General features: G+C 54.0%; 1 long non-coding RNA gene across 3 annotated transcripts in view; it reads left to right on the forward strand.

Moving 5' to 3' along the window:
• The window catches only part of LOC142363754 (uncharacterized), a 29,179-nt gene extending 12,364 nt beyond the window's left edge, over positions 1-16,815 (forward strand). The window contains exons 3-5 of one of the 3 annotated variants that reach the window (XR_012765928.1): positions 8,768-9,891; positions 10,802-11,612; positions 13,086-16,815. This is a non-coding gene — a long non-coding RNA (uncharacterized LOC142363754). Of the gene's footprint in view, positions 1-8,767; positions 11,613-13,085 lie in introns of all 3 variants that reach the window. The other 2 variants (XR_012765929.1, XR_012765927.1) reach the window with 2 other exon arrangements.
• Positions 16,816-24,727: the final 7,912 nt, after the last annotated feature.

The raw sequence follows: 24,727 nt of genomic DNA on the forward strand, positions 1-24,727 counted from the left end.
TTAAAAAAATTCCAAGGAACGTTTCTGCATATTTGTTTGCAGTATTTGCCTAGTTTTAGTAACAGCCTGGATAGAATAAACACATTGGAAGGCACATGAAAAGAAAAAGAGTTGCTCAGTCTCTTACACAGTTCTTGTTAGAACCAGATATCCAGCTGTGTGATCCCAGCGAGGAGCCCATGTCCTGCGGCCACAAAAGGAGGTCCCCTTTCCTTCCTCAGCCTCGTGACGGGGTGAAGAAAGTGCAGTAAGAGAAAACTGCTTGCCGCTGAAGCAATTACGTAGGAGTTAAATATTCACAAGGTGAAAAGGATTGGGGCATCCAGACTGCAGATCGAAATCAAGCCTGCCCTGGAAACGCAGAGAAAGTTACCTTTTCACGTGGTGTTGCATTCAACACGACTGAGGGTGAGGCTGCGTGGGACTGCCCATGATAACTACGTTACCTTTACTTTGCCGCTTTGCTCCTGCCTTGCCTTGTGCTGTGATTGCCAGCTGGCTGGACGCAGAGGGCTGGGCTGGCCCGTGCCTGGAAGATCGGCCCTGGTTTGCGTCGGTGAGTGCCGCAAAGCTGCTTGCGAGGAAGGCAGAGGCTGGCGGCGGGGAGCTGTGTCGGGCTGCGAACCCCGGGCTCTGTTACCGAAGGCAAATCGCTTTCAGAAACAGACTCCGCTTGCTTTGTATTGTTTTATTTGCAGCAGAGTGTTTACAGAGCCTGCTCGCATTATCCCCGCGCTGATGTATAGTGATGATGCATAAGTTAGATTTCAAAATGCTGAGAAAATTAACGGTTCAGAAGAATTTATCTCCCCCGTTATTGATGTTCTGTCGGTAGCAGCGCTCGGATATTCTCTCCAGAGAAACTAATGGCACTGACAAAAATCACTGAACTTCTGTTCTCATCTAAACACGTAGATAAAATACGGCGTTTCTGTACGCGAGGAGCATTAGTTGGTGATAGCAACCTGTTACCCCTTCTCCCCTTTGTGAGTTACAGGGCACTTGTTAGGTTTTTCTTTTTTCTGGCCAGCTTTCCGAAACATGATTCGGCAGATGTTATTCACTCGTACTTTGCCGTCTTACATCATTTTCCACAGAAGTATTAAAGCATTTAACTTTCACTTAGGCCACGGATTGCTGTTACTTTCAACTGGCAATAGCAGTCTGGGTGCTGGGGAGGTTCTGAGTCTCTGTGCCGACCTTTCTGCGCCCTTGGTTACCGCACAGCTCGGCAGGCAGCACCGCTCCTCAGCCGCTGCTTCGCACCGAGCGCGCCAAAACCACCAGCGCCCGGTCTTGAATGCGATTTGCCAATCCGCCCAAGCAAATGCTTTCTGAGAGACGAAGCATAGTCAAAAGCCGGATGCGGTCTTTATCCAAAAGTGGGTTTGGACTTGAGGTGAGACTTTATTTAATGTTCAGTGGGATCACAAAGCCTTAGATTTTCAAGGCATGTGGAGAGTAAATAACCTAATTCTTGTCAGATGCTTTAAGCTTCTTTAAACATGATGTGCACAAATCATGATGTTTAGGAGCATGCAGACAGTGCCCCGGAGCTGATGATCACAGGCTTGGGTGTGTTTGCATCCGTCTTCTCCGTTGCACGGTAAGCTGACAGTCACGTTTCGGGCGAAAGTCTTTTGGGAGTTTTTCTCATTGCCTTTTCCCCGTTCGCAACGTGCCCTTTTTTCCTGTGAAGATTAGAAGCTCCCTGCGAACATGGTTGTGGAATGGTTTGCAGTCTCTGAGGGGGGGAGCGTAGGTGATTTTCTCCACATAGTGCAGATGAACTAGATTTTTGGGAAACAAATTCAGCCCTAAGTGGAAAAGTGGACGGTTCTCTCTGCAGACGAACACCCGGCTGGGGGTGAAACCTGGGGCCTGCCCAGCAAAGAAACCGTGTCTGTCTGTCTGTCTGCCTCAGCTGGGCGCAGGAGTGTGGAGGGGCCGTTTTGGATCAGGAGAGTCATTTGATTTCTGTGCATAGTGCTGGGCTTCTCGGGCATATTAGTTAGTAGAAAAGATGGAGACAGTCTCTTCAAAGCAGACCGTTCTTAACTGAGATGTCAACAGTAGTGAACCTCACAGGGGGCACCCGGCAGCGGCTGGGTTAGACTAACGGTCTGCCATCGGCCGCCCTGAGCTGGAGCCGGTCGGGAGGCCGATCCTGGAGGAAGGTGCCTGCCTCCCTGCCTCCCTGCCCCGCGCAGCCTCCGCCGGGGCTGCTCGCCGGGCCGGTGTCCCGCGTTGGTGCTGCAGCGGGCGAGTCGGGCCAGGCGCTGCGTCGCGGGCCGCGCTGGGATCTCCTTGGTGAGCGGGCTGTGCAGCGAACCCCTCCGCAGGCAGCCAGCCTCCCGCGCTCCCAGGGTGGTGAGTGAAGCCCTGTTGGTGGGGTGGACTGCGCGAGCTTTCCTGTGCACAAAAAGCACGTGCATGTCTAGAAAAATGAGAGAATAGGATTTTTAAAGCTATAAGGAACTCAAATATTTAATGTTTTGGGCAGCTGATTTGAAAGTAAAAGTCCAGGCAGGGATTCACTCATTTTCTCATTAAGCCACCTGAAACAAATCACAGTGGCTGCGCAAGTCGCTTTCATGGAAGGACACGGACATTTGGCTAATCGGAACAGTGCGGGTTGGGAATGCTGCCGCTCGCCGCCGTGGCCGAGCAGCAGGGCAGGCAGCCAGAGCCAGTGCGTCTGCCGGATCGGCTCTGCCGCGGGCTGCGGGACGGACGGATGCGGTGCGGAGCTGCGGCAGCGCAGCATCGCCCGACCCCCGCATCGAAACCTCCCTCTGCCAGGCCACCAGCACCGGCCTCACCCTTTGCTTGGGTGATGGCAAGAGCCATGGTGGGTGGCTCACGGGCGCTAAGGAACTTTCTTCTCTCCTGTGCTGGTGCCAGGTGACGCTCTGCGATTCACAGCGCCGGATCCAAACCTCCACAGTCCTAGCGATTCCGCAAACTGGAGCCCCCAGTGCTACTACCCACTGCTAAGTAAACATTAAACCTCCATCTTAGAGGCATGTCATGAGACTTAATTAATGCTTCTGAAGTACGTTGAAGCCCTTAGATGACAAGCAGGCTAAAATAATGCTAGTCCCTGGGGAGCCTTCCCCTTCGGTGAGGAATCTGGGGCTTTTATGCAGTGAGCAGTGTTGTCTGAGGCCTGTCCTGACAAAGTACTTCTGAGGCAAAGCAGCAACACATTCAGAAGGCACTGCTGAATTTTAAATAGATTCCAGTTTATTGTTGAAATACAGCGGTGGAGCAAACAATCCTTGTTGCACTGCTGCAGCAAGCCTGACCTGAGACTGTCTCCAGAAATTGCTCTACAACTTAGTGCAGAAAGGCACACGCAGGAATCGCAGTGCGGTGTGAATGGGTTCAGGAGGTCCTGCCTTTTTTCCCTCAGGCAAAAAAGTATGGAGCCAGATAATTCCCCTTTTCTGTAGGAAAGTGTCTTACCTTGCTCTGCATCTTTAAGCTGGGTAGTGATCTCTGCTTCAGGGGAAGGCTTGGGGCAGTTCAGCAAGGCTAATAAACAATGCGACGATAATGCAGATTATGTAAATGTACCAGTTTTCCTGCCATTTTGTGCGCTACCCATGGGAGCAAGTATTTTCTGGTGTATGAGCAGGCTGCAGAATTGAACCCTCTTCCTTTTTAAAAAATGCTTTACAAGAACAGAAATGTCTTCAGAGGTTTACTCGCCTGATGCCCTAACCAGTGGCTGTGAACACAGCACACGCTGTGCAGAAGCCAAATAACCCTCCAGGAATTCTTCCTATTAAAATAATTGCTAGGGCAGAGGAATACTGCAAACAGCTGTGTTTCATCCCATAAACATATTCTCCCTCCTTTTGGAGCCTCGGCTTCCAACTCCTGCCAGAGCCCGTCAGCTGCAGGAACAGGGGAACATATTTCCTTTGCAGAAATGAAACGATTACTGTTGAATAAATATGTTGTGCGTAGACCCGAACTATCCAGTGAGTATTGCATATGCAAAAAGGAAAAAAGTGACAGTGTTTCACACTGAAATGAGCTGAAGCGACAGTTCATCTGCCTAACATGATGGCAGTGGAGCTGCCTTGTGTTAGCAGCCTAGCAACACTGAGTTTAATGAGAAAAATCCCCTGAAATCGGTTCAGCTCAATGGCGTCGCCTTGCCGTTGCCGTGCGCGCGCCCTGGCTGGGCAGCGGGCTGTAGAGCTTCACGGGGGATGTGCCAGCAGAGATTCCCCTGCGAACCCCGCGTCCTCCTCCTGCTGACAGCCGGTGCGTGGGCACTGCGGCGCGCGTCCCCGGCCGGCTGTGCCGGAGGGTTGGGGTGTCCAGCCCCCCGCTGCCCTGCGCTGCTCCGCGGCAGAGCGGGGACCCAGAGCCGCTTCCCGGGACCCTCGCGCTGGCTGCGATGGAGGATGCCTGGGCAGAGTTAGTTATGCTTAGTGTGCATTTCTCCGAGAAGTGATCCCAAAATGAAAGCCTGGCTGCTTAGCCCAGGATGGGTGACTGGTCCATAGTCCACCCACCTCTGTTGGTAAGCTCCCGGTTCGTTTCAGAGGGCTGAAACTTCCCGACTGCCCCATCAGACCACCAGCAAGAAGCTTCTCTTCTCCCTCTTTGTTCTGGCAGAGCTTGGTGCCCCTCAGACGGTGGCTCACAGCTGCTTTGTCAACTTGGCTCGAAATCAGCTGGGTTGCCACCTCTTGCGAGGTGCCCTGGTCCCAGCCGTTGCAGTGACAGATGGCGCGAGCGGGATGCACTGCTCTGCTGTTTGGTGGAGACTTCATTAGTGCGAGGAAAGGCCATTTCCTGGGTTTTCTTTTACAGTGTTGTGAAAAATGAAACATGAGGCCCCTGGGGGTTGAGAAGTCTGACTAAGCCGACAGTTTATACTTGGGTTGAAAGAAGGATTCCGTTTCAGAGCTGACAGTGGAGCTGGTCTGCAGGGGTAAGCGTGCTCGGATGCTCACCTGGTGCGGGCAGGGGTGGGATCCCTGTTCCAGCCTTCAGACTTGCTCTGAGCAAATAGCACCATCTTGCCTTGCTCTGACTTTGCCCTTTTTTTATTTCTGAGGTGGTGATGCTTTGAGGAGGGAACTTTCTGAGCCTTCTGCATGGTGCTTGTGCCTAGGCTTCTCGGCTGGAGGAGCTGCCACGCAGTAAGGGTTGCGCCTGTGTCTGCAGGTTGGTGATGGATGACGTTTGTCCAAGCCTGGCACTTTGGGGACAGCTGTGTGCAGTGTGGGTGCTGTTCCCAGTTTAGCGTGCCCGGCCAGAGAGCACGCGTCGGGAGGGGAACGTGGCTGGAAGGTGGGAGCTCCTTCACCTGGCTCTGCCGTTGCAGCCAGTACGCCGGGAGACAGAGCCCTCGGTTACGGGGAGCATATGGCAAGGTGTTAATGTGACACGTGTCTTCAGAGCTTTGGCAGCCAGCCTCTGTCTGCGTGTCTCCTGAGCGTGGTTTGTGTCCGCCAGCAGCGTCTGCTGAGACCGCGAGTCCTCCTCGTGCAGCAAGAGCCCAGGGCAGCAGCGCCTGGGTGCCTGGGGCCGCCGGTCACTGCTGGCCCCTGCTGCGGAGGGAGCAGAGGCAGGGAGCTTCGCTTGGGCTGGGGGAATGCCAGTAGAGCACTGAATTCGTCACTAAAATGCTCCCCCACCGGCGCAGGTCGCTTGCCTGGGGAATGGGAGGAGGCTGTGATGGTCCTAATGCCCAGCACTGGACCATGGCCAGAGCGGGGCTGAGCACAAGGCGTTGATGAACCGCCCTGGTGACATCCAGGTACCCACATCCCCCAGGCTGCACCAAACACTTCTGGCCCAGTTCCTTTCACCCTCTAAATTAAGGTCAGCGAAGCTGGATAAATGCTTCTGGAGAAGCTGAGGGCGAGTAGCAGGCTGAGCTGAGGCTGGCTTGGCGTTTCCCCCGGAGCCGCAGGGCTGGTTGACGTGCAGAGCTGCAAGAGCTTCAGCCGATGCGTGGAGTCAGTGGTACCCTGAGCCCGGGGAGCCCCAGGGTGCCTCCACCGCAGCCTCCCGGGAGAGCAGGGGAGGCACACGCTGGTGTCCTCGCTGCCTGCGGTGTGCCGGTGGCAGAGGGCCGAGCCAGGGAGGGCAGGAGGGTAGGGGGGAGACCCTGGGGTCCGGAGGACTTGGAGTCCACGGGCTGGGACCACCAGGCGCTGCCGGGCTGTGGTTTGCTGTTACAGAACACTGGGCGGGAGCAGGAGCCCCTGAAGCCCCCGACCCAGCCGGGGTGGCTGCCTGGTGCTGGGCAGGGCGGCGTGGAGGGGGACCGGGGCGGAACAGAGCAAACCCCAGCTGTAGCTGCGAAGGGACAATAGGGAAAAAGCGCAGAGGTCAGTGTGAACCGTGTTTGCCCCAGTTTTATGGGCCTGGCATTCGTCTGACAAAGTCAAACCCTCTGACGGGCCCATTTATTTCTGCCCGTCACGTCTGACGGGAGGAGATGAGCAATGGGCGCTGCCGCCTGTGAGCCTGATGTATGGGCGAGCTGTCACCGGCCCTTGCTGTCACAGCTGTATTTCCTCCGACTCGGCGAGCGGGAAGGGGAAGGGTTGGCAGCGAGCGGCGCTCGCCCCGCACGCCGGCTCCGCCATCCGCCCGTCATGCTGCTGGAATAGGCTGCGCCATATTTGCAAAATATTGTTAATCAAGAGACACAGTTCAAGGCATTTGACTGGCACATCCAGTTAAGTGGTAGCAAACACATGTTGTAAAACTACTGTGCTGAGGCCACCTTCCTAATGAATGCAAAGTGGGAGCAATCAATCAGAGCCTCGAGAGCAGTCAGCACTCAGCTCCCTGCATCTGCAAACGCAAATTGAATGAACAATAACGAGTGTTATCTAATTAGTCCACACAGCTGCAATGTTACAGCCCCGTATAGGACACACCTTGTTAAATTTCATGGTATGTATAACAGAGTGTCTAAGTTACGACGACTGAGAGTCACCACGTGCACGCCTAGTGCCTTACAGATAGGTAGATTCTTAGTAATAAATGCATTATCCTCAGCAGATGGCCTCTGGGTTAACTAATGCAAGGATCTCTTCAACAGCGAGCTAGTTAAAGTGCAAATTAGCCAGTGCAGCACAGTTGCTTGGTGTGCGGGTGCTTCGGCCCAGGATCACCGGCGGGCTGGGAGCAGAGACCTCGCTGCCGCGGGGCCGGCCCTCAGCGAGCGTTCTCCTGCAGCTGCTTCTCCCGGAGCTTTGTTACTGGGTTTGTCGGGTCTCGGGGTGCTGTGCTGCGGGGCGCTGCCGAGTGCGTGCCTTCCACAGCTGGCTGGAAGCTGGGGGCCTTGGTCGTCTGCAAGCCGTGGAGCTCTGTCCTTTGCAAAGAAGCCTCCTCAGAAGCAAACGTGCCTCCCTCACCCCGCATCGCAGGTGGGAGTTCTGCTTGCGCTCGGGCTCGTGCTGTCCCTGAACACACTCCTCGGCAGCAGCTTCTGTCTCCTGGTGTGACCACGCAGAGGATTTTCTTTTGCATCGTCCAGTAATCGTGGTGTTTTGAACACTTGGCATGAAGTGATGCTGGAAAGCAAATGGCGAATGGTTTAGCATCGGCAGCTGAGAACGTTGTCCTGGGCAGCCCTCGATTCTCCCAGGTGGTGTTTGAACTGGCTGCACGCGCTGGTCACCGTCACGGCATGGGAGCTTTCCAGTCCCCTGTGACCCAGTCCTGACTGCGCTCGTAGCGACTGGTTTCCTGGAAGTGGTTGGAGCACCTCACTGCTGGGCTCCCAGTCAGTACCCGTGGAAGGAGGTGCGTCCCAGCAGGCAGGTCAGCCCCCCTCCACGGGCTGGGCTGAAGCCTGGATATTCTGCCCGGGCTCCGCAGCTGGGCGATGGGAAGTGCTGCCTCGGCACCGTCCTGCCTAGCGTGGTCCGGTGGCACCGAGCGAGCGCGTCCCGCGCTGCGTCGCCGGCCGAGCGGCAGCGTGTGCTCGCTGCGGGGCTGCTCCAGCTGAAAACTCGCTCTGCACACTCGTCTGGCTTCCAGGTCACCTGCACGGAAACTGGACACCCACTTCACAGTGCTTCGTAACACGAGAGGGAGAACGCCTGGGGACAGATTTATCCCCGAGAGTTCATTCAAATCCACGTAAGGAGTTTGGCCAAAGAAGTATTTCGGGTAATTCTTGCATCTCTCTCACCTTCATGTTCAACAGTATCCGCTCTTTGCGCAAAATCTGTGGTGACACTGCAGGGGATGGTGTTTAAATATTGATGCTTTAGCAGCTTATGTTTTTAATACATTTTAAGTTATGCACATTTTTATTGGACTCATAGGTTCATCATCAAATTAGTCTCTCCCAGCTGCGCAGTAGGGTGTTCAGTAGCTCCAATTTGATTTCTGCCTCCATCTTTCAATTCTTACGACTGGATGCATCTTAGTGCCTTGGCAAGGTAAATAAATCCGCAGGCCTTTATTTGCGTGCTGCTGGTTAGTAGCCATAAATGTGTAATGAACAACTCGCTATCCTTGGAATTAGATCTTCTTAACAATCATTAGTTTCATCCCTTGCCGTTTTAATAAACCTCTTGGTAGCAGGCCAGAGCCAATTATACTTGTGCTTGGGAAATTATAAAACAAGGAGAAAAACTGTCTGTTGCCACAAGTAAGTGAAAATTTTACATGGCCTAAGACTGCGACACGTGCGGGACTCATCTGTTGCCTGTCTGGGGTTGAGAATTTAGTACTGAAGACAATGCTAAGGGAATCTGTATTTATTTTGCAGGTTTATGGGTTCGTCCAGCTGCTGCTAAGGCAGCAGGGGTGTGCACGTCCCTCGCTCGGGCTCTGCGGACCCCGGACGCCTCCCAGCAGCACCCAGCAGGTCACCTGGTGAGAGCTTCAGTGAACCGACTCTGATTAAAAAGCGTTTTGTCGAAAGGTCCCTGGCCAGTGAGCGACTGAAGTCCTCAGAAGCAAGGATGGCAGTTACGATAGCGTGACTGATTACTGGCCATCGTTGAGAGCGCTGGAGGGCTGTGGGCGCTTGCCACCAAAGCCCAGGCCTGGAGCCCAGGGGCTGGTGTGTTGCTTCCCGCCCTGTTCTGCGGCCCTGGGAGGGCCGTGGAGCGTCCCGGGATGGGCTCTCCGCTCCCGGGTGTCCCTGCCTGTCGGACGAGCCCCCGGCTGCGCGTAGCCCGGCGCGGCGCCCGCAGCTCTCGGTGCTCTGTCTGTGCCCACGGCGTGCGGTGCCCTGGCTGCTGCAGGGTGAGGGCTCGCCCGCCGTCGGAAGCGTTTACTCTCTGAAATGCGGCGAGTGGTGTCATCCCTTATCTGAAGGATAAACACTGCTGTGGGACTGATTTTTTTCTTTAGATGTGGTGAATGGGCTCTGTGTCGTTCAGCGGGACTTTTGCAAAGTGCAGTGAGAAGAGAAGATGTATTTGCACCGAGCACGACTATTGCGTGGGCTCTTCCTACAAGAAAATCATTAATAAAAGATCCATTCCTTCTTCTCCAGGCGGTTCTTCTGCCATCATGCACAAAATCTATTTTTCAAGTGAAGTGATAAGTTTCCAGGATGCAACATCAGTTTTACAGTAGAGCCGCTGGCATTAGCGAGAGAAGAATGGTAACATAAACCGTAAAAATAACAGATGGAAGGCAGATATAATAAAGTGGAAGCACTGGCAAATTATAAAACCATTCAAACCGTTCATGCAGCTAAAACAAGGAAACAAAAACGCATCTGAAATCACAAGGACCAGGTGTCTGTTGGGGAGAAAATATTTGATTTTTGCTTTTTGTTAGTGTCATTTGCAGTGGAGGCATTCAAGTTCGAAAGACCTGAAGGAGAAGCAGTGATTGCTGGTGCAGGGGGAACTTTTGCTGTGACACCGTCATTTGTTGGTAAGAATCATTTTCGCTGTGGAGGCTTAAAGATGGTGTTTTTTTCTCAACCCACGCTGCAAATGTTAATGTTCATCTTGTGCCAATAATTACTTTATTGCAATAATAAAATATCATTTAAATAATTTAAGAAACGCAAAGGGAAGAAGAGCCCTCAAAAGCCTAAAGGGCAGCTGAATAGGAAAGTGGAAACACGAAACGGTGCTGGGATCTTCTGGAGCACTGCTGGTGTGTGATGGGGTCGCTGCCAGGGATGAGGCGGAGGTGGCTCTGTGCTGAGGAGCAGACCCCTGGGTGACGTGGGCTCCGGGGGGCTTCTGCAAACACATGGTGCCAGGAGACAGGCTGCCGTTCAGGAGCGGCTTTAGAAATAGCCACAGCATGAACGTCTCGGTTTTTCACAGGTTGTGGTCTCAGGTGGTTGCTCTGAGGCTGGAATAGAGCTGGGGTCTACCTAGGACTAAAGGTCCAGGTTGTGGGATGCTTTTTCCTGGTAACTGTGAATTCTCCCATTTGAACTGGGACAAGCTGAGCCTCTAGTTGTGGTCCAGACCCCCAAGCGAGTTACAGGCCATGGCATCCAGGAGGGGTTTGTCCTTGTTGGTCACTGATGGCTTTGAACATGCAGGCAAGGTCCTGGGCTTGCCCTCAGAAGATCCAGTGGCATCTCCGCTGTGCTGCTGCCGCTGCTCCCCTCCGGCACGTGCTGCTCCTCGGCGCCTCGGGCTCGAGGGTGCAGGGGGATGGCTTTCTGGAGGTGCGATGGCTGCTGCGGGGAGGCGTGAGGCAGAGCCCAGGACCTGCAGAGGCGACAGCTTGCAGGCAGTGTTTCCAGAGAGGCCAGGCTGTGCAGAGTCCTCACGAGGCTGGAGGTGGGTGAGGAGAGGTTGCTGCTGTGCTCCTGTAACAGGGCTGATGACCGTGACCGACCCTCCCGCTGCTGGGCCCGCGTGCTGACCTGGCCTCACGGCCCTCTGTGCATCGCTCACGCTGCTCACCGTGCCGCCGCGCTCTCGAGAGTGACGATAACTGATCCATCAACCTCTGCGGCTGAACAGCCCCTGGGCAGACCCTGGCTTTGAGGGCGTCGCTGGCAGGTGGGCTCATGGCCCTCGCTTCTTCGTGAATGCCACCGCGGGGACGAAGGGTGCTGGAGGCTGCGAGCACCCCAGGGCGTCTGGTAAGATGACTTTAAAAGACCCAAACAAAAGACTAGGTAGGTTGGAGCATCCAAAATCATCTTGCCAGTACCCTGTCTCCAGCAGAAGCTGGACAAATACCAAGTGATCCATGCCTACGAATAAACCTCCCAGTTTCTAGTAATTAGCAGATTGGAGGCTTCCCGAGCCAGAAGCTGCGCTGGGACCAGGGGGCTCAATAGCCACAGACAGGTTTCTCCTCTGAATTAGTGGAATCCCTGTTTGAACCCATTTATCCTTCTGGCCGTCATGCATCTCACAGTTTAATTGCACAGTGCCTGATGATTTAACTGGGTGCCCCTTTCCCGTTGTACTGAGCATGAGGAACAGACGTTCACAGGCTCACCTTCTTCACACCGTTTATCCCAGCTCTCACTGCAGGTTTCTGCAGCATCTGCTGCTTATTAATGCCTCACTTTCTGAAGACACTGGACTGGGACTCTGCTTTCTTAATGATTTTATCAGTGCATGAAGAAGGAGGGGAATGAGATCTGGCTACGTTCTGATATCTCTGTCCAGAAGGTAAGCAAAGACTCTCAAGTGAGTTTGTGTTTGGAAGTCAGGATTTATAAGCTAATCTCACACTTTCTGTAGAGGGGAGGAGCTGGTTCACTGAGATGTTGTGTTCTCAGTGGAGGGTGCCGCAGAGCTGGTGAGGGGGAAGCAGTCCATGGGCTCTGTGGAGCTTTCCCAGCGCGCAAGCACCGCATGGGGCTGGAGGTGGTTGTGGTTTCCTGGTGTTCCGGCAGCCTGCGGCGCTGCTCCAGGACCGTCTCCGTCTGGCGGGAGGGGTGTTGTGAGCAGTCCGTGCCGGAGCTGACGACGAGGCGGCCGTAGCTGGAGCTCAGCTGTGTCTCAAGGACGGAAGCCGCTCGGTGTTTGCTGCGAACGGTTCCTCTGCTCAGCTCCAGGCCTTGCCAGGAGCCGAACCCCATGGTTATCCCAGACTGTACGCAGGACAAGGCCCGTCCTTCCCAGCCGGTGCAAAGGGGTGACGAGTACTTGGAGACTGACTGGAGACAGGCTGTGCTGAGGGGGGAGAAGCAAATGGCGCACAGTTTGGCACCTTGATTCGGTTTTAGTACCCTTGAGCTGTATAATTGACTCTTTCTTCTCAACGATTGGCATTGTTACTCTAAATTTCATAATTCTTCCCAACACAGAGCTCACTTCAGGATCACAGCATTTGGAATATTGCTCTGAAACATTTGGATCATTACCGTGGAGCTGGGTGTTATAGCAGCCATTATGTTTTACTCTGCAGTGGGTGCAGTTAGAGATACGGCTCCAAAGGAAAATGTGGGAAAATATGACTACTGGGGGAAGTGAGAGGGAGGAGAGAAAAATATTGCCTAGAAGCTGACTCTGCATGGCTAGTTTGTCAGGATGAAACCCGGAGCGTACCAGACGGGCCGGCCTGCCCGTCCGGGGCGTTTCTGACACCCTGCTCGCTGCGGTGCCTGTGGCAGGGGCCGGAGCTGTGGCTCGCACGGCCGCAGAACCGTGATGGCTGCAGGCTGCCGCGGGCGCTGCCGTCCCTCTGACGCGCGCGCAGAGCTGCAGGGGTGCCGGGGCGGGAGGCACAACGGCCCTCTCGCAGCCCTCACAGAATCACAAAATGGTAGGGGTTGGAAGGGACCTCTGTGGGTCACCCAGTCCAACCCTCCTGCTGAAGCAGGGTCACCTACAGCCGGCTGCACAGGACCTTGTCCAGCCCTCGTCCTTCTTCTGCAAGGCTGGAGGTGGCCGGGCTGGCCGGCGCGAGTCGTGCCGTGTCACGTCGCGTGGCAGTCCGAGGAGGAAGCAGCTGGCAGGCCTGGGCTCAACGGGCAAAACTGAGGGCAGTTTAACGACTGAGCTCTCATTTTGGCAGTTTTCAGGGTCCGGGATCTGCTTGGGGTCACATGTGGGTGACAGTGGTGTTTCCACATTCTCTTCTGGCATTGCTTGTGGTTGGAATTCTTTTTAAATTCTTTCTTTGTTTTTTTTTTTCAGAGGGAGGACAAAGGACTAAACCTCTCAAGCTGCTCATGCTCTCTTGTTGATTTTAAGCAATGATATTCTGCTTTATAACAGCATCAGGTCAGAATTAGGCTTTTTCTACCAGGGTTTATGATGATGCTGGCAATTTTGAGTCCTTGTCTTCCAGAGCAAAGGAGCGATTAAAGTTTTCAGTGACCTTGTTGTAGCTACAGTTTCTGCATTTCACTCTGGAAAATCTGAGCAAGAGAAGTCACTGACCTCTCTGCAGTGTCGGGGGGGTGGATTTGCTTGTTTGTTGGGGCTTTTTTTGGCTGGGATTACAAGGCTAATACTTTATCAGAAATCCATAGTTCTCTGTGGTTCTTGAAACATTGCAGTGTATTTTACATTTAAATAGAAATGAGGCCTCCTCGAAACAAATTTATTCCGGTTGGCTTTGCACATTGGTGATTAAAGAACGTGGTTCAATTTTTTTGTCTCATTCTGAGCAATGTCTCATTAGATTTGCTTTTTATTGCTTTTCATATCCATCATGATTTGTGACAGCAGAATGGTTATATAGACGGACAGCTTATTATCAGCTTTAAGTGAAGATACAGAGCACAAGCATGGTTGCTAAAAAAAGGGAAAGGTAATTAACACTGGGTGCCAGAATATAAATGAAGCTTGACATTTTCACTTTGTAAATCCAAATTAACCCCTGTCTTAATGTCATAGAGTGCAGGAGGGGATGCTGCGCCTCTGCCCGCGTCTCTGCGTCTCCCCTGGTGCCGCGGGTCCTGGCGCGGCGCGGCGATGCCCGGCGTGGCTTTGGCTGCTGCCGTGGTGGGGTCTGATGGAGGTGCGGGAACTGCTGCAGAGCTGCTACAGCCAGAGCCGAGTGGCTTTCCCCGAGCTGTGGTTAGCCCACGCTGAAAGCTTTTGGGCAGTCAGGAATTCAAGCAATTGCCTTTTCAGTGCGCTTTTCTGTTGCGTGTCCCCCCACCCCCCCTTAATTTCTTATCCTAATGTGATGATATGTCTGCAAAGTAATTAGGCTTAGTTATTTGACATACAAAGTGGGAGTGGGAGGGAGGGTCAGGGAGGACAGATTAAAATGAATTGGGAATCTTTAACTGAACAGAAAAGAGGACTGGAGGGAGCCATGATAACTTTTTACAAACACTTAGAGGGACATAATAAAGAGGACAGGGACCAATTACTCTCATTAGTCAGTGCAAACCGAATGAGAAGTAATGCTGCAGAAGGGAAGCGTAGATCTTGATGGAGAAGTTTGAAGAATAACACCGCAAACCGAGCTGCCACGGGCAGGTGGAGGTCCTGCTGCCCCGGGACTGGGCAGGGAGGGCTTTCAGAGGTGCTTCAGTCCTCGGAGGGTTCGCAAGCGGCTGCGCACGTCAGGTGCCCGGCTTGCCCAGAAGCACCAGCTTGCACCTCTATGCTGCTGAATGTTTTGGAGACGTGGCTGTGAATGTTCAGGGCTCCCTCCTCTCCTCCTGCTCCTACTGCTAGTGCAGAAAAGCTCAAACTTCTGTCTGACTGTGGGAGCTGCTCTGCTTTACTCCCTTCCGTGCAGCGAGCCGGGGCAGCGGGCGCCCGCTCGGGGCTGTGCTGCAAGCAGCTTCAGGGAGAAGGGGCCGTAGCACGGGGCCTGGTCTGCAGCTGTGAGCTGTGAGCTCTGGGCTGGAGATGTCACCAAGCCGCCCGCGGCACGCAGCGCTGTCGGCTGGGCCGACCGCTCCGATCGGCCACGACCGGGGACCAGCGGATGTTCTGGCAGCGCCCGGTTGTCCTCGCTGCCTGGAGGAGTTACGGGTCCTCCTCTAAAGCTGCGCTGGGGATCTGATGAGGTGGTGCTGGCTTGAGCCTCGAGCGGGACGGAGAGCTGCTGCGGCTGGACTGTTGTGAGGCTGAAAATGCCCAACACCTCTGAAAAGCAACCAGTAGAACCACTTTATTGTCTGATAACTGAGCAATTAGCTTGTGTCACCACTGTGTAGTGTTTCTTTTGCCATAATCTGGAGCTTTAAAGAAGAAAATTACACCTGCTGAGCATCATTACATGATAAGCCCATCAAGCAAGCAACTATTCAGATTTCAGTGGCCTTGACTGAAGAACCTGGTAGAGTTCCGACAACTGAAAAATGCAGGCATCTGGCCAGACTCCAGATAGTTTACCAGTACATTAGAGATAATCTTTTGCTGGCTTCATGTGTACCTGGTGATTCCTATTCAACTATGGAAATTTTTCCTATTCTTGTATACATCCCCCTTGTTTGAGGTGATACATCGGGTACCAAGCTTGTTGCTCCTGCTCTTTCTGATCATATAGTTCTTGTTGAAATGGAACCAAAAATGAGAAAAACTGGGGAGAAATCTGAGTGGGAATCATGGGGAGTGTATCAGCATGTGGTGCGCTGGGCACAAGAATCACTCAGGAAATTAAAAGGAGGATGATATTTTGAGGTGATAAAACATTAAAATGTGAAACTTGCATTTGAGTCAGATCCAGCTTTAATTTTTCCTTTTTAAGCTGTAGCTTATGAAAAGCTTGAGCCCATGCCAGTAACAAGTAAAGGGCTATTGCAAAAGGGAGAAGGCAGAACGTGTTAAGTGGTGTTAGAGCTGGGCTTCTGGGTGAAGTCCTGATGAAATGAAATGAGAAATGCAGAAACAGATCAAAGGACAGAGAAGGTGCCCATGCAGTTGAAAAAGGCAGGCGAGCCTACTTACATGATGAGTTAATTAAGGCAATGTAGCTGTAGCCATCTCTGTTGGTGACAGTCACTGGGCAAGAGGAGGCATTGGAATGGCCCAGTGCGGCTTGGCTGGCTCCCACCGACGCTCACTAACATGTCTCTGGTGGACAGAGACAACCTTCAGAAGAACCAGATCCTTAATGGTGCAGCATTGGCTTACGTGGTTGTCCTGCTGCCCCATCAGCTGGAGAGACGTGATGGTCTTGAGGCACCCAGCATGGCTTCAGCCTGGTTGCGCGTCGGACTTCAGGTGGAAGGTCTTTAACCTACAAGAACAGAAAAAAGCAACACAAAGCCTTCCCCCGTCCTCCAGCTTGGTGTGGTTTTCAGGCCGACCCAAAGCTCGGTTGAAGGCTGGCCAGAGAGGCTGGGGAAGGTCCGTGCCCTGGCATCTGCCTTCGATGGGACGGGGCGGGCTGTAAAACAGTTTCTGTGTTTCTCTGCAAATAATAGAAAGGAAGATGCAGGTGTGAAATCTGGGAGAAGGTGCTGTGCAAATGGCTCCTGGGGGTGGCCTGGGGTAAGGAGTGCCCCACAGCTGGCAAGGGGGCTGCCAGCCACAGTGCCGGGGCCGGGGGCCTTCCCTGCTGCGTCGGATTTTGGCCAAAAGCGGTCAGTCTCCTCTGAAGGCGGTGGCTGAGGGTCGGGACCCTGCAACCCTCGGCGGGCAGCGTGGGGCGGAGGGGCCGGAGGAGGCAGCGAGGGCCAAGCGGGAGCAGATCCTGCCCCGGCTGCCCGCGGCGCTGGCTCTGCCGGGGCTGGTACCTGCACAGCCTGGGCACGCAGTGAGCACGGTGTTCCTCCTCTGACGTGAAGCCTCAGTTATTCATCGGTAAAGCTATAAACCTTTTGCTTTGCTGGTTTGTTGTTTGGGTTTTTTTATTGTTTTTAAAGTAGGCATATCTAGCTCTGCTATGGCCTGTTGGAAATACATGTAAAGAGATTAACAAATCATGCTGTAAAGGCAGGAATAAATAAAATCTCCCAAGTGCAATGTAATACAAAAGCCGCGAGTGATTATTTTGTGCTGATTTTTCTGTTCTGTGCATGTGTCTGCGATTCAGTGGTAACAAGCAGTGTATGCCCTTGTTATACACAGACTGCAGGCGGCATCCAGCTCTCCCCCAAGCCCAAATCTCCCCTCTCGCAGGCATCAATTGGACAGTCCCAAACACACGAAGGGAGAGAAGCCATGGGACAGCAGGTGCCACCGCGCAGAGCGATGCCCGCGGTCCCTTTCCCCGCGCTGAGCCTCTGCCATGCCCGTGCCTGCCGAAGGATGCACCGAGGCTGGCGGGGCTCACGCTGCGCTGCTGGGGCTCCGGCCCTGCTTCCTTGTTTGTTTAATTCATTCAGCTCCACAGCAAAGGATTCCTTGGGCTGGCGATTATTATATTGCTGTTTTTTTCTTATTCTCTTTTGTGGCTGTTATTGAAGGTGCAGATTTCATTACATCCATTCAGTGGAAAGAGATGATAAAAAACCAAAGGGGAAAGGCAGGAAAACACCATTTAAGAAATAAATGCAAAGTTACGACGCCTCTGTCTGCCTGAGAAAGAGAGATTTTTATGCAGTTTTTGGCATTTACAAATTCTTTGTGAAAAGGTCACCCTGTACTTGGAATCGTATTAATACAGAAGAATGGCCCAGAAAATGTCATGTCTTTTTACCATGATATTTACACAGACAGGAGTGACTCAGCAGGCGAAGCGGCTCAAGCAGGACGGCGCTAACGAGGCCGCAGCCCGCGGTCCGGCTGCAGGGACAAGTGGTCCCGGCAGCCGCAGCCCCAGCCAGCCGGGGGGGTGGTCCCCAGCCAGCCGGGGGGTGGTCCCCAGCCCACCTCGTCACTGGGGACAAGGGGACATCTGATGCCGGTGGCTGAGGGTCTGGGGGCCCTGCAACAGCCCACTCCAGCTGCACTGGTGGGCTAGGGGAGCCACTGCCCCTCGTACCCCCAGCCAGCACTGGGGCAAGTGGGGCGGCCAGCTCGGCCAGGGCAGCCAGCTCGGTGACCCCCAGCAGCCCGGGGACCTCCAGCAGCTCGGGAACCCCCAGCAACTTGGCCTGCTCAGCCACCCGGGGACCCCCTAGAGCTCAGGGACCCCAGCAGCCCGGGGACCCGCGCCCCGCAAGCAGAGCACGGTGTGCGTGCAGGCGAGTGTGGGGATGCACACGATGCACCACAAGTCATGGGAGAGAGGCGCGCACGCCGGCTCCCCAGTGTATATGATATGTATAGATCTATAAAATAGAGATAGGGATATAGATGTTCTAGGAATGCACACACATTTTATACAGCTATGGGTATAATTTTATGGATATCATTAGATATAATATCTAATTATATATAGTGTGGGCATATACAGAGACAAATGCATGCACAGTCTCTTTCAAGGGTAAGCAGACAAGCACACTACACATGGTATACAGCTGAATATACCATCAATATGCACATGGTGTATGCTACTGAAAGAGTGGTCAGGCATTGGGACAGCGCAGTGGTGGAGTCCCCATCCCTGGAGGCATTTCAAAAAAAATGTGTGGATGTGGCACTTCAGGACTTGGTTTAGTAGGCATGGTGGGGTTCGGTGGACAGTTGGACTCGATGATCGTAGAGGTCGTCTCCCACCCATGAGTCTATGATGATTCTACATACACTAGAAATACATAAACACACAAACTATATATACAGTTACACCCTCTTGCTAGCTCTTCTTATCCTTTTATATATATTATATACACTGTGCTTTATATAGTACATATTGGATACGCTCTTTATTATATAGGATTTTGTATATAAACACATTCCTGCTACACACAGGCGCGCGCGCACACACACACACACACACACACACACAGAGTATCTGTCTCTCTATGCACCCTCCATACACAGTGTTTCTCTGCACACACACACACACACACACACACACACACAGAGTATGTGTCTCTCTGTACCCCCGTACATAGTGTGTCTCCATACACACACAGAGTATCTGTCTCTCTGTACCTCCATACATAGTGTGTCTCCATACACACAGAGTATCTGTCTCTCTATACCCCCATACATAGTGTGTCTCCATACACACACAGAGTATCTGTGTCTCTATACCCCCATACATAGTGTGTCTCCACACACACACACACACACAGAGTATCTGTCTCTCTATACCCCTGTACATAGTGTGTCTCTATGCACACACACACACACACACACAGAGTATCTGTCTCTCTATACCCCCCCCATACATAGTGTGTCTCCATACACACAGATTATCTGTGTCTCTATACCCCCGTACACAGTGTGTCTCCACACACACACACACACACACACACAGAGTATCTGTCTCTCTCTATACCCCCGTACATAGTGTCTCTCCATACACACACACACACAGAGTATCTGTCTCTCTATACCCCCATACATAGTGTGTCTCCATACACACAGAGAGTATCTGTCTCTCTATACCCCCGTACATAGTGTGTCTCTGCACACACACAGAGTTTCTGTCTCTCTATATCCCCATACATAGTGTGTCTCTCCATACACACACACACACACACACACACAGAGAGTATCTGTCTCTCTGTACCCCCGTACACAGTGTGTCTCTCCATACACACACACAGAGTACCTGTCTCTCTATACCCCCACACTCACGCTGACGCCAACACCGCGCACCAGCGGTCACACCTCACGTTCACGCTAGCCCTGCGCACTCCTGCTGACACCGCACACCCATGCTAACAGCTCGGGCTGTGGCTAGCACATCCCGCTGCCACTGCCACCCCACTGCCATGCACACCGCAGTGCCCTCATGGCCGCCTGTGCAGCCGTCCCCGCTGGCTGTCGGGGCCGTGGCCTCGGCGCCGTCGCGGGCTGCGCCGGTTCCCGGAGGCTCGGACACCCCACGCGCCCCAGAAAGGGAAGTCACGAGCACGGAGCCCGCTTCCCCCCAAAGCCCCACGTCACTCGCCAGGCCTTGCTGTGCGACCTTGCCCCTCGCCGGGCGCCTGCAGCCCACCCAGGGCACGGCAGGTGGGACCACGCAGGGGAGCCCACCCGCGACCCCCGCCCGGGGGGGCGCCGGCTGCAGGGCAGGGACTCGCCGGGCCGGGGTCCTGTCCCCGTCCCCCCGCCCGCTGTGAGCACCAGGGTCATGGGATGAAGGCGACAGCACACACGGGGATTAGCAAGAAGAGAGCTCTTTATTGGGGAAAAAAGCTCACATTTAGCAAACTTTTAATTATGGCAGCATCAGCAGAAGAGACCCTGAACTCACAACCCGCGGCCGTGCGGGCATCTCCTGTGGTCGGGGCTGCAGCAGCGGCCGCGGGCTCACCCCCCCCCCCCCCCCCAACTCCTGGGGTCCCCTGAGCCCCCCAGCCCCCTGCCCCGCGCAGCAGCCCCGGCAGGGCTGGGAGCAGGGACCTCGCCGCTGTCCCCCAGCCCTGCGCTCGGGGGTCTTTTTGCTGGGCCCCAGGGGCTCCCTGGCACACAGCTGGGCTTTGGCTGGAAAATTCCCTTCAAATTTGTATTTTCATTCCAAACGTTTTCTCCCCTCAAACGGGACGGCCAGCATGGGGAGGCGAAGCTGCTGGCCGTGGGCAGGAGCGGTGCGGGAACGGGACGGGGCCCTGAGCCCCGGGGCGCACGGGGAGCTCGTAGCCACAAAGTGGGTTTCAGCAGATAAAGAAAAACCAGTTGAAGTTTTCTGCCTTCTCCTGCGGCCGCGGCCGCTTAATGCCGGTGATCGGGGACCGGCGAGGGCCCCCGATGCTGCCTGGCCACGCGCAGCCCCCGGGACGGGCAGCCCTGAGGCGGGGTCCACGGAGTTCGAGTACACGAAAAAACAGGGGCTGTAACAGCCAGGGTTTGGCCATCATCCATTACAGTCTGTAAAGAAGAAAATTACTTTTCTTGGTCATAACCACCTCATCATAATCCTTGCAGGAGACAGACCAAAAAATAGGCCTCTATTTAGAGTTTCTATTATTAATTTCTCTTCATTCCACAGCAAGAAAAAGGAAAAATAAAAGTTTTTTCTTCCGTCTCTGCTTTTCATGAGCAAACAGATTATCTGCAAGCCGACGCGAAGCCTCCTCGGGAAACCCTGGCAGCCCCGTTCCGAGCTGGAGCTGCCGGCGGGGCTGCCCGGCGGAGCCCCACCGCCCCGGCACCCGCCCGCACGCCGCTCGGCCGAGCCCCAGGGCGAGCTCTGCAGTCAGATTATTGTTTGAAGCCCGACTCATGTGTTTTAAACACTTGAGACCACCCGAGCCAAGAAGCAGATGTTATGGGAAAGGCGTTCATTCCCCAGTGACTGATCTTCCTTTACTTTAAATCATTGCCCTGGCCGCCCTTCTACCTGAGCAGCAGCGTCGGGCTCCTTTAGAAACAATATCTTGCTAATTGTACCAGAGTCATTTTGCTGCATAAAGCGTCTTATTTCATGATGATGTGAGTGGTGCGGTATAATGAATGCCTGCCTGGGGAAATTAAAGTAATCAATTGCCAAGGCCAACACATTTCAGAACAAGTACAGCAAAAAAGTGTAGATAAGGGCTTTTAAGCCACAGGGTGGAAAATACGCACATAATTCTGGGACCGTTTTAAAACATGAACAAATGTAACTTCTTCATCAGCTATGGAAATAAAAAACTTGGCTATGTGGAGCAGGGACTTCCACTCCCTGCTGAAAACAGTCTATCGCAAGGAACCATGAAAGCCAGTTTCTGCCAGCAGTCCCGGCCCCGCCAGCCCCGGCGAGGGTCTGCAGAGCCGAGGGGCTGTGCCCACCCAGCTCCGGCTGCCCGGAGCCCAGGCTGCTCCCCGCACGAGGGAGCGCTGCCACTTGCTCATCCGTGAGGTTTAATTAATGTTTGCAAAACACTTACAAGATGAAAATGTACTCCCGAAGCGCTAAGCACTGCATGACAGCCGCCTCGGGGGGCTCTCCGGTGGGGTTTGCCTAAGCACCGTCCGTGGAGCCCTCCGAGCTCCGGGGCGAGCGGTGCCAGGGCAGACCCCGGTGCCGAGCCGCAGCCCCGCGTCGGCGTGGTCGTGACATGCCCCGCTTGCACAGGGCTCACGTACCGGCTCCGGCACTGCGGCTGACTAATGAGCACTTAGGGCTTTTCTTCGTAAAATGATCTTCGTTGTAATCACGCTGGACGACTGGAGCACAGCAGACGTTTTAATGAAGGCATGGGACATCCGTAAAAGACCACGTCTCAGAGAAAACAGGGAATACATCATGTTTATTACTTGTTACATCGAATTGAATTGCAGTGATGATTTGATGCTGAAAGCCAGTCGGAAATGAGCGGGGAGCTGCGGTTGTATGTGATTTCAAAACATAAGTCACAGCATCACCCCTGACCCACCGCTCCCTGCCTTTTGTTGGGGAATTTATACAGTAGCCACGCAAACGTCTGTTTAACTCGCCTCAAGGGGTACCACACAAATTCCCCAACCCCTGACTCCTTCCCTAAGCTGACACACTTCACTGCCGCTTCTAGACAAGGGCAAGACCGTCCACAGCACTTTGAAAAGCAGAAATTGCTCGGGGTCTTCAGCCTTTCTTTTGGAAAACTCAGTTCCAGCCCAAACCTTCACCTTAATCTAGTCCCAAACGAGGGCAGCCATCCTCGTACCACAACTGACGCCCAGCTCCCGCCCCTGCCAGCCTCAGGAGCACCAAAACTGTTTCAGATTTGGCAGCAAATGGTGTTTTTCAGCCTCCCTGTTCCCAAAATTGGTTTCCAGTCCCAGTGCATAAGCTCAGTTTATCCCAAACAGCCCCTGTCCCCAGGCTGGCTCCCACCCGCCCGCCCTGCCCAGACCAGGGGTCCCACGCTGAGGAGCTGCCGCCCTCCCCACGCAGCACCCGCCGGGTGGGGATGCTCCAACCCTCAGCAGCATCGCTCCCCCCTCCAAAAAACCCCAGTGTTTTCTTGGCACTCACCTTCCGTGTTCTTCCGTTCACAAAGCACCGTGTCCTTTACTCTTGGTGACAGGTCACCACGACCCAAGCACCAGGCTGCAGAGCGATTTATTACTGCTAGACCTGTACAGCTCTATAAAAAGAGCCATTTCTGATTTTTGGCTAGCACTGACAGTTACAGACAGCTGACCATTTTAAAGCTTGCGGCTTTTTCGTCCCCGGGCAGCTCCAGCAGTTGACAAAATGCAGGGGGGCTTCCAGGTCTGGAGAGCAAGCTCCTTTTCTTCGCCGGTACGGCCTCAGCCATGGAGCTCCGGAGGAGTCTAGGGAAAACCCCACCAGCTGCCGGCCCCGTTCTTGGCTGTAGGGCTACACCTTTTTCTAAGCACTGTTTTAAGCAGTTTGTGTTCTGCTCACTCATTTACAGTTAAGGGCTTTGGTTGCTGCACCGGGAAACCGGTGTTCCCATCCCTCGAGCAAGAAGCTGACTGGCAGCTGCAGGTTTGGCTCATCGTAACGGTGACACAGTTTGTAGGAAGGAGATTTCTGAACAGCAAAGGACAGATTGCTTTATAAAGAATCCCAACAACAAAACCTAATTAAGACTATATTAAATTATTAGATTGTGGCATCTGGCTGTCCAAGTCCTGAGATTGCACATGTTCTTTCTAATGCTTTAAATTTTGTTTTGAGCTTGCTTAAATTAATTTAAAATTCATTACAGGATGTCCTGTTGGACAAAGTGTAGCTAGCCTAAGATGTAATATGATTTTTCTAGGTCTTGGTAGCTCCTGGTGCTCGGCTTGTAACCAAACTTCAGCCTGCAGCAGCCACCTCCAGCGGCATCCCCTGACGAGCCCCGTGGCGAAGGCAGCAGCCGGCCCACGGCCCCTTCGCTGGTCGTAAAACATCAATAGAAACCACTGCAGGTAACTTTTTTCACTTTCAACTTTTTGACAGAAACCCTTCACGCATTCAAATCAAACTGACACCTTGGTTCTGCATTTCTGTTCAGTGAACAAATTAACTGGGGAGTTTTGCTCGAGAGGCTGATCCTGGCCGCAGCGGCAGGGCGGGCTGTCCCCAGGGCGAGACCCGGTGCCACCAGATCCCCCTTGCTCCGGGCCAGGGGCCTGTCCCCTCCTTTGCCGCTTCATCAAAGCCATCGTCCCACCCGCCGGGCCAAGGACGAGACCCGCGTGCTCAAGCCCCGCTGCGTGTCACTCCGCTCGCTGGGCTCTCGCAGAGGTCTCAGCGTGGTTTAAACTTTAACACGCGTGACCTAGGAGCTCTTCCCCTGCTTAGTGCCCTGAGTAATCTGTACTGGGATTCTTACCAGGGCAAAAAACCGACACTGACAGTTCCACGCAACAGAACACGCAATGTGATGGCTGTATCTGCGCGTTGTTCTACGCAATTCTGCTTCCTCATTAAAAAACCCAAACCAGCCCTTGATTACATCCCGCTGGCTTTAATAAGCCCTGGCAACTACTATCCTCACCCGCAGCACCTGCAGCTGCACTGACCACGGCCTCCACTTCTGCACCAGCCGCGTGGCGACCGTGCCACCGCTCAGCCCCGGCCCCTCCAAACGCAGCTCAGATAAAAAAACCAAACACTTCTTGTGGGCTGTTGTGCCCTGGCCTTTGGGCTCCCGGCACCGCGGCAGGACCGGGCGCCGCGCCAGCTGCAGGGCTGAGGGGTGGGGGTCACCGTGCCGAGCGTTCGCCTCCCCGAGCGCCCGGGGGATGCAGCCAAGCCGCGTGCCGCTGGACAGCACAACGATTGCTCCCAGTTTCAGAGCCAGGGAGCTGAACCGCAGAGGCACTGCGGGGTGTGTTCGAGGTCACCCTGGGGAGCCTGCACAGCCCCCGGCCCTGTGCCAGGTCCTGCCGTGCCCCGTTCCCACCGCCCTGGGGACTGGGCAGTGGGAGACCCGAGCTCGGCA

The sequence above is a fragment of the Opisthocomus hoazin genome, chromosome 20, assembly GCF_030867145.1.
Source record: "Opisthocomus hoazin isolate bOpiHoa1 chromosome 20, bOpiHoa1.hap1, whole genome shotgun sequence".
Lineage (NCBI taxonomy): Eukaryota > Metazoa > Chordata > Aves > Opisthocomiformes > Opisthocomidae > Opisthocomus > Opisthocomus hoazin.